We start from the raw sequence: 12,806 nt of genomic DNA, 5'->3' as shown, positions 1-12,806 counted from the left end.
CAGATCCCCCACCCCGCTCCCCCACCGCCCTCCCGCAGAGACCCTCCAAAGACACATCATTTAATGCTCGCAAAAGGTGTGTAACATAAAAGAAAAAAGGAAAAGGGGTTAAATCAAACAATGGGAGAACCCACGGCAAACCTCGCCAACACATAATGCCAAAAGGTCGGTTGCCGACCATGCCACCGTCCAAACTCTCTAGTGAGATAATCAACAGTCAGTTCCAGGGGGGTCGCTGTGCACTGGGCACAACTGTTCTGATACAGCAACTAGGTAAGCAGAGGGTGCCACTCCCTCTCCGGGCATCCGGAGCCAGTCACAGCCAGTGTGAGGTATTCCCGCTAGAAAGCGCAGGGCGCACCAAGTGTGTCACATTCAAGTAGGGTTCTCCCCAGAGGGCCGAGCACATCTCGTCCATCACTACCCAGCTATGACACCACCATCCAGGCCACAGTAGTCAGGGGTGTCAGAAAATCTCCGCCCGTTTAGCTCCCCCTCCAAGGCAATCCCCACAGTTTCAGTACTTACTGCGCCCTGCGCCAAGGGCCAAGCGACTCGGAGGCATCTGCTCTCCGGGCTCCCTCTGCACCTTGAAGCAAGAGGGGGGGAAGGGGGAAGAAATGGCTGCGCCATCAGGGCACCGCATGCCGTTGCTCCGCATCCTGCATAGAGGCTGTGCATTCAAGCAATCAGGTCCGCCGTCTGCGGAGTGACATCAGGCTGTTCCGTGGACATCTGGGAATCGGGTATCCCGTAGATAGCTTCGTCGTCGCTTGGCAGATCCCGTGGGCTGGCGCCTGGGGCTCTACTCACATTAGAGTCATGTTTTTAAATAGATACAATATTACAGCCCATGTAATAGACAAAAAAAGTTTGTATTGTGACACTTAAAAGTTATCACAAATAATCCTTTTTATTTAAAAAAAAATGTTTTACATATCACAGTATTTCATAAAAAATCATCACAAATACAATATACCACCAATTCATATAAAATTATTAAAAACACTCAAAGAAACCCAACACATGTAATACAATAATACAACAAAATATTACATGACATAAAGAGAGAACAGGAAATTAGACAATATACTTTGTCATTCCCAAAACATATCAGAGGGAACAATTGTATGATATTTAAAAAAAATAAAAATAAAAAGGATTATTTGTAATAACTATTGGGCGTCACAATACAAATTAAATATGGTCTATTACATGGGCCGTAATATTGTATCTATTTGAAAGCATGACTCTAATGTGAGTAGAGCTTTCGTTACCTTTTTTTGTATATCAAAAGGATTATTTGTTCTTACTATGGTGGGACCACCACAAGGCCACATAGAGGTCAGTGAACCTTTGCTTCTCATCCTGAGGCTCCACACCCGCCTCATTCACAGTGAGCCACCTGCCGAGCCAGCTAGTAGGCCTCTCACGATACTTGCAGCGGTTTGGCCAGTTGTCACACTGACAAACAAAATGGAGGAGCTGTGCATATGTCTATCTGTCTTGTCGATACCTAGGCAGATTAGTGTTTAGGAGTAGAGTGGGGATACCGAGCGAAAATAAAGCAACAGCAGAAGCTAGGCCAATAAAGTGCTTGTCTAATGGCGCTGACCTACTCAGGTGCATTAAGAAACAATGTCCTGATAGGTAAGGATGTGTAGGCAATTAATTATGCATGCATACAGCATTACTCACAAGGAAAGAAGGAGAAAACTCATTAATTCGAAGAAAGATAGTTACTCATCTTTATATTGCGACATAAGTTCATGGTCGAAACATATACAGTTAGAAGCAGCACTGCATAAATAAATTGGTGACAACCATATAAAACTTGGTGCTAAATGTGATTGTGGTGAAAGTGACGACGCAAGTGAAGAAGTGAACAGCAAGGACGGCGCACTGTGACAGAGTGCAAGTAATTTACAGTGTGTGGCTCCAAAGGACGGCGTTTCGATCCATCTTAGTTTGGATCGTCATCAGGACTTGGTTGCCTGAATTGGGGCGTGCTGAGTTCCATGCGTAGGGAAAGTCCATTAGTTGTTGGAAGTTCCCATGAATCGGTTGGGGGCAGCCTAATGGATAATCCGGGTCGCCAAGTCAAGGTGATCCCACGTCTGCAAAAGGGCACTGAGGGAATCAATGCTGAAGGCGGCCGTCTATGATTCGCCGTAGTGTAAGCACGACTCCTGAGTGAATCGGCCTGCTGTCTCCGAATCAATCTGGGCGTAGTGGGACCTACTCAGGGCACGATTCACAAAGTGAAACTTACATGTTTGTGTAGTTGTATTACTTTTCGGTGTTCACAAAAGTAAACGTAGACCAAAAGTCTAACTTTACCACTTTTGGGTATTCACAAATGTAAACTTAGACGAAAAGTCTAAGTTTGCTATTTTTTTGTATTCATACAGGTAAACTTAGACCAAAAGTCTAACTTTACTAGTAGTAACTTACCTATGTGAATACTGAAAAGTAGTAAAGGTAGAATTTTAGTCTAACTTTACCTTTGGGAAATTGGCCCTCAGAATGTAATGAGTGTACCAAGAGAGACAGAGCGCAATAATTACCAATTTCAACCCAACCTTTGTGTGACCATCCTTTAAGAAACTCTGCAACTATTGTGCCAAAAATGTTATTCCCGAAATATTTTAGTTTGTGCTCATTAACCTCATACTAACCTCTTCATGTTGGCATTGATGCATTAGAGCACTCTGACTTAAGGGACGTTTTGCAAGAATGTTGAATGCTCCTTTAAACAAAATTACCCACTATGACGTTGATGTGCAGGGTCAGAACATTTTAGCTCAAAACATCTTTAATTTGGTTAAGCTTCTGCCCCTTTAGCAAACTGGATCATTCTCAGGCCTTAATAAAACCTTGAATCAATTAAGATTGATTTTACTGACATATTAGCTTCGGTTTTCTTTGAGGAAAATCAACTTGTTTACTGAAAGCAGGGCGTCTATAGTTAGTATGCCTGTCTTAAAGCTTGGGGGCTAATAGAAGTCTACGTGTTGAGTGTCTTTTAAACTGGGTATGGTGACTCTGGCAACAACAAGCAGTTGAAGAGTGTTTGAGTTTTATTTAAGTTATTTGTTACCTTATATAGCACATACACACCTTAGTTTCTTTTTGCTGAAATACCCAGCCTTTATGTTTCAATATAAGTGCTTTGTTTTTTTATTTTGTGTTATTTGCCCGCACACCTCCCCACCCCTTCACCCACCACTTGTTATGAAGAGTAGCCACTACTGCCCTGGACCTGTAAATCATATACGTTAAGAAAATATACGTAAATAATAATAATGGGCCTGGCTCAAAGAACCATGTACCTCTATAAGTTCAACTTGCACATTCATTGGCTTGAAGTATGAGTGCAAATTCCCATTTTGTAATTCACAAAACATGAATTTGCACTCTTAAAGAGTTTTTCCCTCGAGTGCAATATTACACCCTTAGGGTTCACTGTGAGGCATGACTAAATCTTCTCCCGGGGCAGCATGATGGCTTTCCAGAGCCAAGTTGCAGGTTAAAATGTGGGAACAATAAACTCAGAGGTTTGTGACTATGCAAAAACCTTTCCATGACCCATTTCACCCTTGAAACAGTATGACGTTTACGCCTGTCAATGGCAGGAGTAAATCCCTTTCATAAGTGGGGGTGTAACTGAAAAACCCCAAGGTGAGGAGTAGTAGTAGGGGAAGGGGCTTCTGAAAAATTACATTTGCAGTTTCACCAGAGTGTTGGCATTTTCACAAGTGCACTTAAGCATGTGAAATGGCCTTTCCATGCTTATAATTAGGACTTCCCTAAACCTTTCCAGGAGTACTCTTGAAAACCTGCACTCTCACAGGTTTTCAGAAGAAGAACAACTTTGGGACATCATTGTGGTGAATTGACAAATGTTTACATCTACACCAGTGCAAGTGATTAAACAAATGCACACGGATTTACACAGTTTTTAAGAACTTCGCTATCGTTTTTTGGAGCGTACTAAACAATTGGGCACTTGTTCTAGTGAACCCTGTGTGCTGTGTGGAGGACTTTGGTATTGAAGTAATGTTTTTTAAGCTGTAAATCTCTTGCTTCATCCCTGCATAGGAAACACACCTGCCAGGAGCAGGAGAGGAGAGGCTTCAGTCATTGAGGGCCATATGTATCAAAGCAAAATGGGTTCGCAAACGCCGAAATTCACAGAATTCCGGCGTTTGCGAACCCATTTTCGCTAAATGGTATGTATGAAACATTTTTGGTGCCAAATAAGGAATCGCTAAATTTGCCATTCCTTATTTTGCGATTGCATTTAAGGAATTGCAAATTTTGCGATTCCTTAAATGCAATGTATCAAGGAAAAAAACATTCAAATATTCCATTAAGGAATCTCAAATTACCACCAACTTCTAGTTGGTGGTAAGTTGCGAAATCTTTTAAAAAAGCAATTTTTTTAAACAACAAAAGGAGCCATGTGACGTTCATACATGCCCTTAGGGCATGTATGTGCGCCATATGTGCACACATGTCATTTTCAGGGGTGCAGCAGGGTGTTCTTGAGACAACCCTGCACCCTTGAAAATATTCACAATTTGCGATTAGCAAATTGCTAATCGCACATTTCCCCTTCATTCCTATGGGCCTCCTGGCCCATAGAAATGAATGGGAAATTATTCCTTAATTGCGATTAGCAATTTGCTAATCGCAATTAAGGAATTTTAAGGAATCGCTAAAAAGAAGCGATTTCCTACATACATACCATTTTGCGATTTCTAAATAGCGATTCCTTAAAAATCGCTATTTAGGAATCGCAAAACGGAATGTTGATACATATGGCCCTATGTGAGCTGGCACTAAATTCCCATATGAACCCGAAACGTGTTGTCTGGCTAACGTTTGGTAGCACAAGGACAACTTATTTTTGGCAAGTGAGAACTGTGCCATATAACAATGCTTCAATCATAGAGGGATATACTGAACAAATCATAACACAAAAAGTATGAATATTCCTGTAAGAAATTGGGCTACCTATTGCCTGGGGTGTGGGCCCTGGTCAAGCAGCAACCAAATTGCTAGTCAGGGTGAGGCACAAGCAAACCCTGAATTAATTTGAGCTCAACCCTCTGGAGCTTGGCACAGAGCAGTCAGGCTTAACTTAGAGGCAATGTGTAAAGTATTTGTGGAACACTTCAAACAGTAAAACTGAAAACACCACATGAAAAGATCCTACCCCTGGCCAGAAAAAGAGAATTGAACCTAATTATTAAAACAAGACCTAAATGACAAACATCCAACAAGTAGTACTGGGGTTATACATTTTCAAAAAAGTAAACAGTAAAATAGCACCTAAAAGCATTTCAGCACCAGCCGCAGCTATCTGGTCGCACTGGACCGGGTCAAAGTCAAAAGTTCAGGTTGACCATGATGTAGCGCGAGTCATATACGGTCTCAGGTTAGTTCCACTGACGTTTTACCTTCTCAGGGTTTGTGCCAAGAGTCCAGTTTGCATTGCAGTGGGGAGCAAGGAGAGAGTTGCTGGCTGTGGTCGGCGTGGTGCAAATAGCAGGCCTGGCGTCACGGATGGGCATGTTGGTGTTTCGCCTTGGCAGTCCCTCAAGGGTGATTGATGCTTGCTGGGTGAAGAGACAGGCTGTTGACAGTTCACGCTTATTTTCGGTGCGAGTATCGCTGTTCCAGTGCAAATGGGCTGGGTCGCAAATAGCACAAAAGCTTGATTTTGTAAGAGCCCATGAGCCACACCAAGGGTCCAGGACCTGAAGGGCACTACTTGCGGGTAGAACTTGCTGCTGCTGAGTCCAGGAGCTGGTTGAGGACCCCTTTATGTCCGTGAGGCCAGCAGACTAGCGCTGTGAGCCTCTCTGGGGTCCTGGGCTTAAAATAAAGTTGTTGGTCTACTTCTTCTTCCCCAGGCAAGATAGCAGCAGGCACCAGGTCAGCACAGCAGAGCAGCAAGTCTTTTAGAGCAGCAGTCCAGCAGAGTGGCCGTCCTTGTAGCAGCACAGCAGTCCTTAATTGCAGAGTATCCAGAGGTCCACAAGCGTACTGAAGAGGTGGTGTCCAAGGTCCTACTTTTTGACCCTGTTGCCCTGATTTGGGAAGATGGGGGAAGCTTCTAGACAGTGGCTTTAAAGGGCATGGAATTACCTGCCTCCCCTGGCATGGCTGCAAGTTGGCTGAAGTGACAATGCACAGTTGTTAGGCCCATTATGTGAAGGCAGAGCACAGGCTATTCAGTTGTCAGTGGGGCTGTGTTCAGCTCCACCCCCAAGGTGTCAGCAGATGGCCCATCCAGGCACAACTAATCCCTCTATTGTGTGACTGTCTAGGAGGAATTTACAATGCTTAACCATTAGTTTCACCCAGTCATGTGACGCAAGACAGGCTACAGGCATAAAAAGGCGAATGGCAGGAGAATCCCACATTTCTAAAAGTGGTATTTTCAAAATTGTAATTTTAAATCCAACTTCACCATAAATTAGGATTTTAGATATCATTCCAGAGACACCAAACAACAAATGATTACCTGATCCTATTTGGTAATTACACTTATATAATGTATAAGGGAACTCCAATGTTATCTTATGGGAGAGGTAGGCCTCATAGTAGTGAAAAACAAATTTGGGAGTTTTTTCATTACCAAGAATGTACAACTCAAAAGTACATGTCCTACCTTTTAATTACACAGCACCCTGCCCTTTGGGCTACCTAGGGCCTATCTTAGGGTTGACCTATATGTAATAAAAGGGCAGTGTAAGGCTTGGCAAAGGGGTTGAAATGCCAAGTCGACATGGCAGTTTAAAACTGCATTTAGGCTGCAATGGCAAGACCTGAGACATGTTTTAAGGTGTTAGGTGGCACAATCAGTGCTGCAGGCCCACTGGTAGAATTTATTTTTACCGGGCCTGGGGTACATGTGGTACCACTTTACAAGTGAATTATAAGTAAATTAAATATGCCAATAAGGTATAAGCCAATTTAATCATGTTTTAGGGTAGTAAGCACTGGCACTTTCACACTGGTAGTTCTAAGGCCAACAAACATAAGGTCAGCATAAATGGAGAGGGTGAGGTAAAGAGTTTGGGGGATGAATGCCCTAAGTCTAACAATCCTTTACCTACATACAATGGTAATGAAGACAAATGTAGGTCTTGGTCAACACAAAAAAGAAAGTTGTTTTTCACAAATTTATCAATGGTAAATAATATTTTGATTCAAGCCAATGGGAACAGAAAAGAACCTAGAACAATGACAACATTCCCATGTGGTACTCCATTGGTATCTTGGGCTAACATTAGGCCAATTCACAAGTACATGTAGCAATATTGAACTTGAGGCTAAGGAAAGTTAATGGATTTCCCTTCTCATTCACTGCTTTATTATAGGACCGCCATCATAAAATAGTGGGGCATATTACCAACGATGAGCGATATTTATCGCTAACTAGGCTTAGCAACAAATTTTTAATCGCTAAGCATCGCCGGAAATTATCGCTGAGATAACTTGCTATTAGCAAGGTTTATCTCCAAAGCGATAATTTTTCCGGTGATAGCGTGAATATCGCTGAGAATACAGCGATATTCACGCATTAGCGACAAAATGTTCTTAGCCATGTTATCCACCTCCCATTGGATAACATGGCTAACAACTGGTCTGAGCAGGCATTAGTTTTTGGAGATATCCGCGCTTAGCGCGAATATTTCCAACGCTACACCTGCCTTGTTAATAGGCGATAGCGACGTTATCGACTGCTTTCAGTCGCTAACGGGTTGGGTACGCCCACTTTGCATGTCATTAGCGATAAACATCGCTGACATGCAAAGCGGGCCCCAAACCGCTCGCTATCGCCTATAAGCGGTTGCTAACACCAGTTAGCGCCAGCTTGCTAATGGGGCGATAGAATTATCGCCGCTTAGCGGCCGAAAACTGACGCTAAATCGGCGATAATTGTCTATCGCCCCCCTTGGTAATATGCCCCAGTATTAGTCCTATCGCCCTTCTCTGACCTCCTCTCTTCTGTTCACCCTTGCTCTCTCACAGGTGGTGGAAGGCGCACACACCTATTGTTGTAGCCAACAGTGGATCTGCTCTGGGATCCATCACCAGGGGTTGGTAACCCATATGAAATGATAGCAGACCAGAAAACTAGTTTAAGCTGACCAGTTTATCACAGATTTTGGTGGCACAAACTATGTACAAAAAACGCCATGTAAATGATGGTGGTCTTCTATGCAAACGCTTCAGTACATTAGGCACACTTGTAGTTCGGTTACTGGAAACGCATCCCCACAGTACCCTCCTTAATTAGATGTTGTTCTACAACGGTGGCTGGTATGCTAAACCATCAGAACTTAAAAAAGACCCTTAGTTTAAATTTTGAAGGCAAAAATGGCCTGGCTAAGGACTGTATCTGATGATGATGTTTCCACAAGTCTAGATATACTGAACAGAATGCCTTAGTGAGGCCTTAAAAGCTCCAGCTAGGCAGTATTTTTCATTAGCCAATGTACAAGGTAAGTAGAGCCTGTTTATTTGATTCATAATGTCATGGCTGCTATGGGGGTGATGCCAGACCCCTGCACACAATTAGGGCTCCACATATGTTGCAGTTGTGGGCAGTCCTGCTGGTAAGCTTCTGCAGCAAAGGATTTCCTCTGAGCAGGTCAAGGTTCTTCCCTAATGTAAGGGAGCTGCGATTCCTCCACTCAGCCAGTTTATAGTGCACTGGCCATTAATAGTTCACACCTTGCTTGCTTCCCTGCATAATGTCTGACCCGGAACATAACAAGAGCTGTGTTGGAGGAAACGTTGGATCAAATGACTCAATGTTTGCTGCCTGTGACATAGGGAATGAAAAAAAGTGGATTTGCTGAAATAATAATTGTGCACAAGTGCAAAACATGGGTGAAGTGAATTTCAAACTAACTTCGCTATATTTACATCAGACGTAGAAATAATGTGCTGTTTCACTTTTTAGGTGTGCAGCTAGATGCCTTCTTGGTGGTGATATACTAAGGTTTTGCATGGGCAATCACGTGCCACTAACTAGGCAGAGCAAAATACATCAATGTATTTATCTTTATGAAAGCATCCATAGACTTGGGCAGCAAAATTGGAGCGCTTGCCCTAGCCTTGGTAAATAACCCCAGTGTTTTAATACATGTTTTATAGCATAGTTAGCAAAAATAGTCCAAACTCAGTTACTTCCATTGATAAATAAAAATATGTTATTCATGGACTAGTATCCTATTATTGAAACCTATTTGAGGCATGAAATAAATGCTTGAATCTTTTACCTTTAACAATGATTTCACAATCTTGGACTATATTAGGGGATTTTTGTACTGGTGCAAAGAACAGCTGTGCAAAAAAATGAATCTACCCATTTTTCTTCTAGTCTTGTCACTTGTTTGCATTTCATTTGAAAAGTGGAAGAAATTTATTTTATCCATATATTATAGCATAAAATAGGCCGAAGTAGCTTGAAATGCATTGCCACGCGTGTCACTGGTGCAAATATTACTTTTCCATCTCCTTTTGCACAAGCAGAGCAAAATGGTGTTTTTGAAAAAGAGAAAGGCTTCTGTGATAAAGCAAAAGCAGATGGCAATCAAAAGGTTTGCTCTAAATTCAGAATCAATGGGCCTTATTTATGAAGGCCTTGCGCCACCGGTGCGTCACTTTTAAAATGGGAAAAAGTGACGCACCGGTGGCGCAAGGCCTTCATAAATAAGGCCCAATGTCTTTAGTGGCCAAACCACAAATCAGATGATATTTCCAGTGGTTAGCCCAATGGGGCTAATATGTCATTGCATTCTGATTTCCCTAAAGATTCTGTATTATTTTAGGATGACATAGATGTATGAGTCTATGTTGAAATGCGATTAACATAGGTGACCTGTTTGCACTACTCAACCCCTGTAAATGCGTTATTAGATTTGGAAGTCTGACCTTCACGTTTCAGGGCTCTGCTATCTATTATATTTTTGAAAGCTGAAGTGACAGAAAATACTTGATTAAATTAGCTGAGAGGTAAACTTCTATTTTACTTTTCTTTAGAGTTTTAGTTTAAGATTCTCTTTTGTTGCACGTTTTTTTTAATTTTTAAAACTATTTGATTCGTTCTTATTATCTAGTATATACATTAGATTAGCGTTTACATTTTTATATGAGCTTACTTAAAGTATGCATACGATAAGGTTTGGGTCAATATTGAAATACATAAAACATTACAAAAAATTAGATGAATCTAGTCTCTGAAATTTATATTTTTACTCTGCCCAGCCACTTAAGGTTCACATTTTTTTGTGTTATTTGAGTCTTTCCTAAGCTTTTTCTGCTGAGTGCATTAGCCTTCCATGTTCAAGTGTAAACGAGTATATATTTGTGATGATCATATGCCTTCAGACTGTGGCTATTTTTGGTTAATCAGGTCATCATTTAGGGATATTTGTAGAAGGACATCATTTCAACTGCATCCTATTCCCAATTGTGCATATCATAAAATATTTTAAAAATTAAGATATCATTTACATTAAATAGAAAAGGAAATAATATTGGCTTATTTACACAATATGCTGAATGTAATTCTGGCTTGTAAAAGGATGGTGGTTCCAAAGTACACCAATAAAGGTGTGGCATAGTAAGTAGCCCCAGGCTGGAAGTGAGACCTACATTAAAATACCAGCTGTTGAGGTGTGCACAAACTTTCAATTTGCAAAGCAAGGCAAACAACTTTACTCCAGCCCAGCCACATTTCTGTTTCTTCTCTTTTATGGTCAATTTCCTGTGATACCTCTTTTGTGGCTTATGGTGTATTGCACATACAGGTTTTTCAGATAAGATGAGTTGCCTATTTCATGAACCAATGAAAACTGCAAGGCCAGAACAAAATCAGTCTCTTATATAAAAGTGAGTGTCTTGTAGAGCAGTGATCTTCTCATATTTAAGTCGGCTACTCATATACAAGCGCCAGGATGCTCCTTTCGGAGCGATAGCCGCGCTTTACAAATACACAATACAAATACAAATACAAGTCATGATCCCCTACAATAATCAGCTTGTCATATGCAAGTCCGCTCTTCTTACCCATGTCAGCTTCTCCTATAAAACTCAACTTCTCATGTATAAGTCAGTTTCTCATATGTAAATCAGCTTCTCATATACAATACATTTTCTCATATGTAGATCAGTTTCTCATATACAAGTCAGTTTCTCATTTGTAAATCAGCTTCTCGCATACAAGTCAGTTTCTCATATGTAAATCAGCTTCTCACATACTACTTGGTTTCCTATATGTAAATCAGCTTCTCATATACAAACCTTTCATAAAAAAGGCAGTATTTTATGTGTAAGTCAGCTTCCCACAAAATAGACAGCTTCCCGTATATAGATCAACTTATCGAATACAAATCTGTTTCGCATATAAAAGTCAGCTTTTAATAAATTACACAGTCCTCATATGCAGGTCAGCTTGCCCTGTGCATATAAAAGGCAGCTTCTCAAATATGGGTCTACTTCTCAAACACTATACAGTACTCTCAAACGCAACAAGAGGGTTTGCGTCAACCCACCTTCCATATTATATACACGTTTCACTTGTTCACATGTTTGCTAATATAGAATGAACCAAACAGATTTTACTCTGGTCTTTGTTAAATTACAATTTTAAACTAAGGTAAAAATGGAGAAACCGCATTGTTAAAGAAATGTAAAAATATTTATTACATCTTAAGTGAATAAATTTGCATGTGTAATACAATTTGAAACAAGGAAGAAACTCGATTCATGAATTACCTTTCTGCAAACATTATGCAGCATTCGTAATTAGAAATGGATGAAATAAGGCCCTGGTCTATGTTATTCAAGCATGATGCTTACTAGGCTAATTGTGCCTGTAGCATCCTCCACAAACTGTGTTTGGTTAATTATCTCCAATAACATTCTTCATTTCATTTGTCTATGCCAGAGTAAACATAAAAACTAGCAATGTGACCACTGTAGACTTAAATGTCTATTTGACGGCTGAGAAAATTAGGAACTCTAGTTGGGCAAACTTGCCACCGCCTGTTGATCCTCCCAACCCCATACAATCCACCCACCCTACTTTGATCTTTCTGTTAGAATTCCATTACTAGACAAAATGTACACAGTATTCAGAACTCAGCATTCGGGCACTGATATAAAAATGGGTGTAAATGGAGACATGGGAAAGCTATGGCTTCACGTGGTGGTCATTTTTGCATGGGCTTGTATGTATATCCTGGCAAACTCATCCTGCAAAACTAGCCATAAATCAATCATGCATTGTGCAACTGAAAGGCAGGTGAGTGCAAATTGAGGGTGAGCATGACTGACTTTTTGGCAGTGCTTAATTTAAGCCGCTGGTTGCTGGAGGGGGCCACAACACTCATTTTAGGGGACCAGCACGTTTTTTTTCTGCATCAGCCGTTTACTGAGAGCAAGAGAGGAAAAAAACACAAACAGGAAAGAAGGAGGAAAAGAAAGACAGAAAACACTGTCACAAAGGGAGAATGCAGGAACCTTCATGAGTGAGATGAAGGGACATGGAGTGTCTGGTAGTGGATTAAAGGCCATGAGGTGGATTCAAGACTATGCAGCCTTGGTATTGGTAATGGCAATATTTAATATAATCGGTCACAGGCTTTTGAGCAGGGCTTTGGGACCTGGTGCTCATTGTTACACAAATTAAGCACAGAGGACTCTCTTCATTGACATACCTTTGAGAGAGAGGGTGTTTGTCAGATCTGTGTGGGGAAGACCTTCAGTGCATTTAT

General features: G+C 41.2%; 1 protein-coding gene across 1 annotated transcript in view; it reads left to right on the top strand.

Annotated features, from left to right (window-relative positions):
- Window positions 1-12,806, top strand: part of ALK (ALK receptor tyrosine kinase) — a 2,452,973-nt gene that overhangs the window by 307,671 nt on the left and 2,132,496 nt on the right. The window lies entirely within an intron of this gene.

Source organism: Lissotriton helveticus, chromosome 6 (assembly GCF_964261635.1).
Source record: "Lissotriton helveticus chromosome 6, aLisHel1.1, whole genome shotgun sequence".
NCBI classification, from domain to species: domain Eukaryota; kingdom Metazoa; phylum Chordata; class Amphibia; order Caudata; family Salamandridae; genus Lissotriton; species Lissotriton helveticus.
This window is presented reverse-complemented; position numbering and strand designations above follow the sequence as displayed.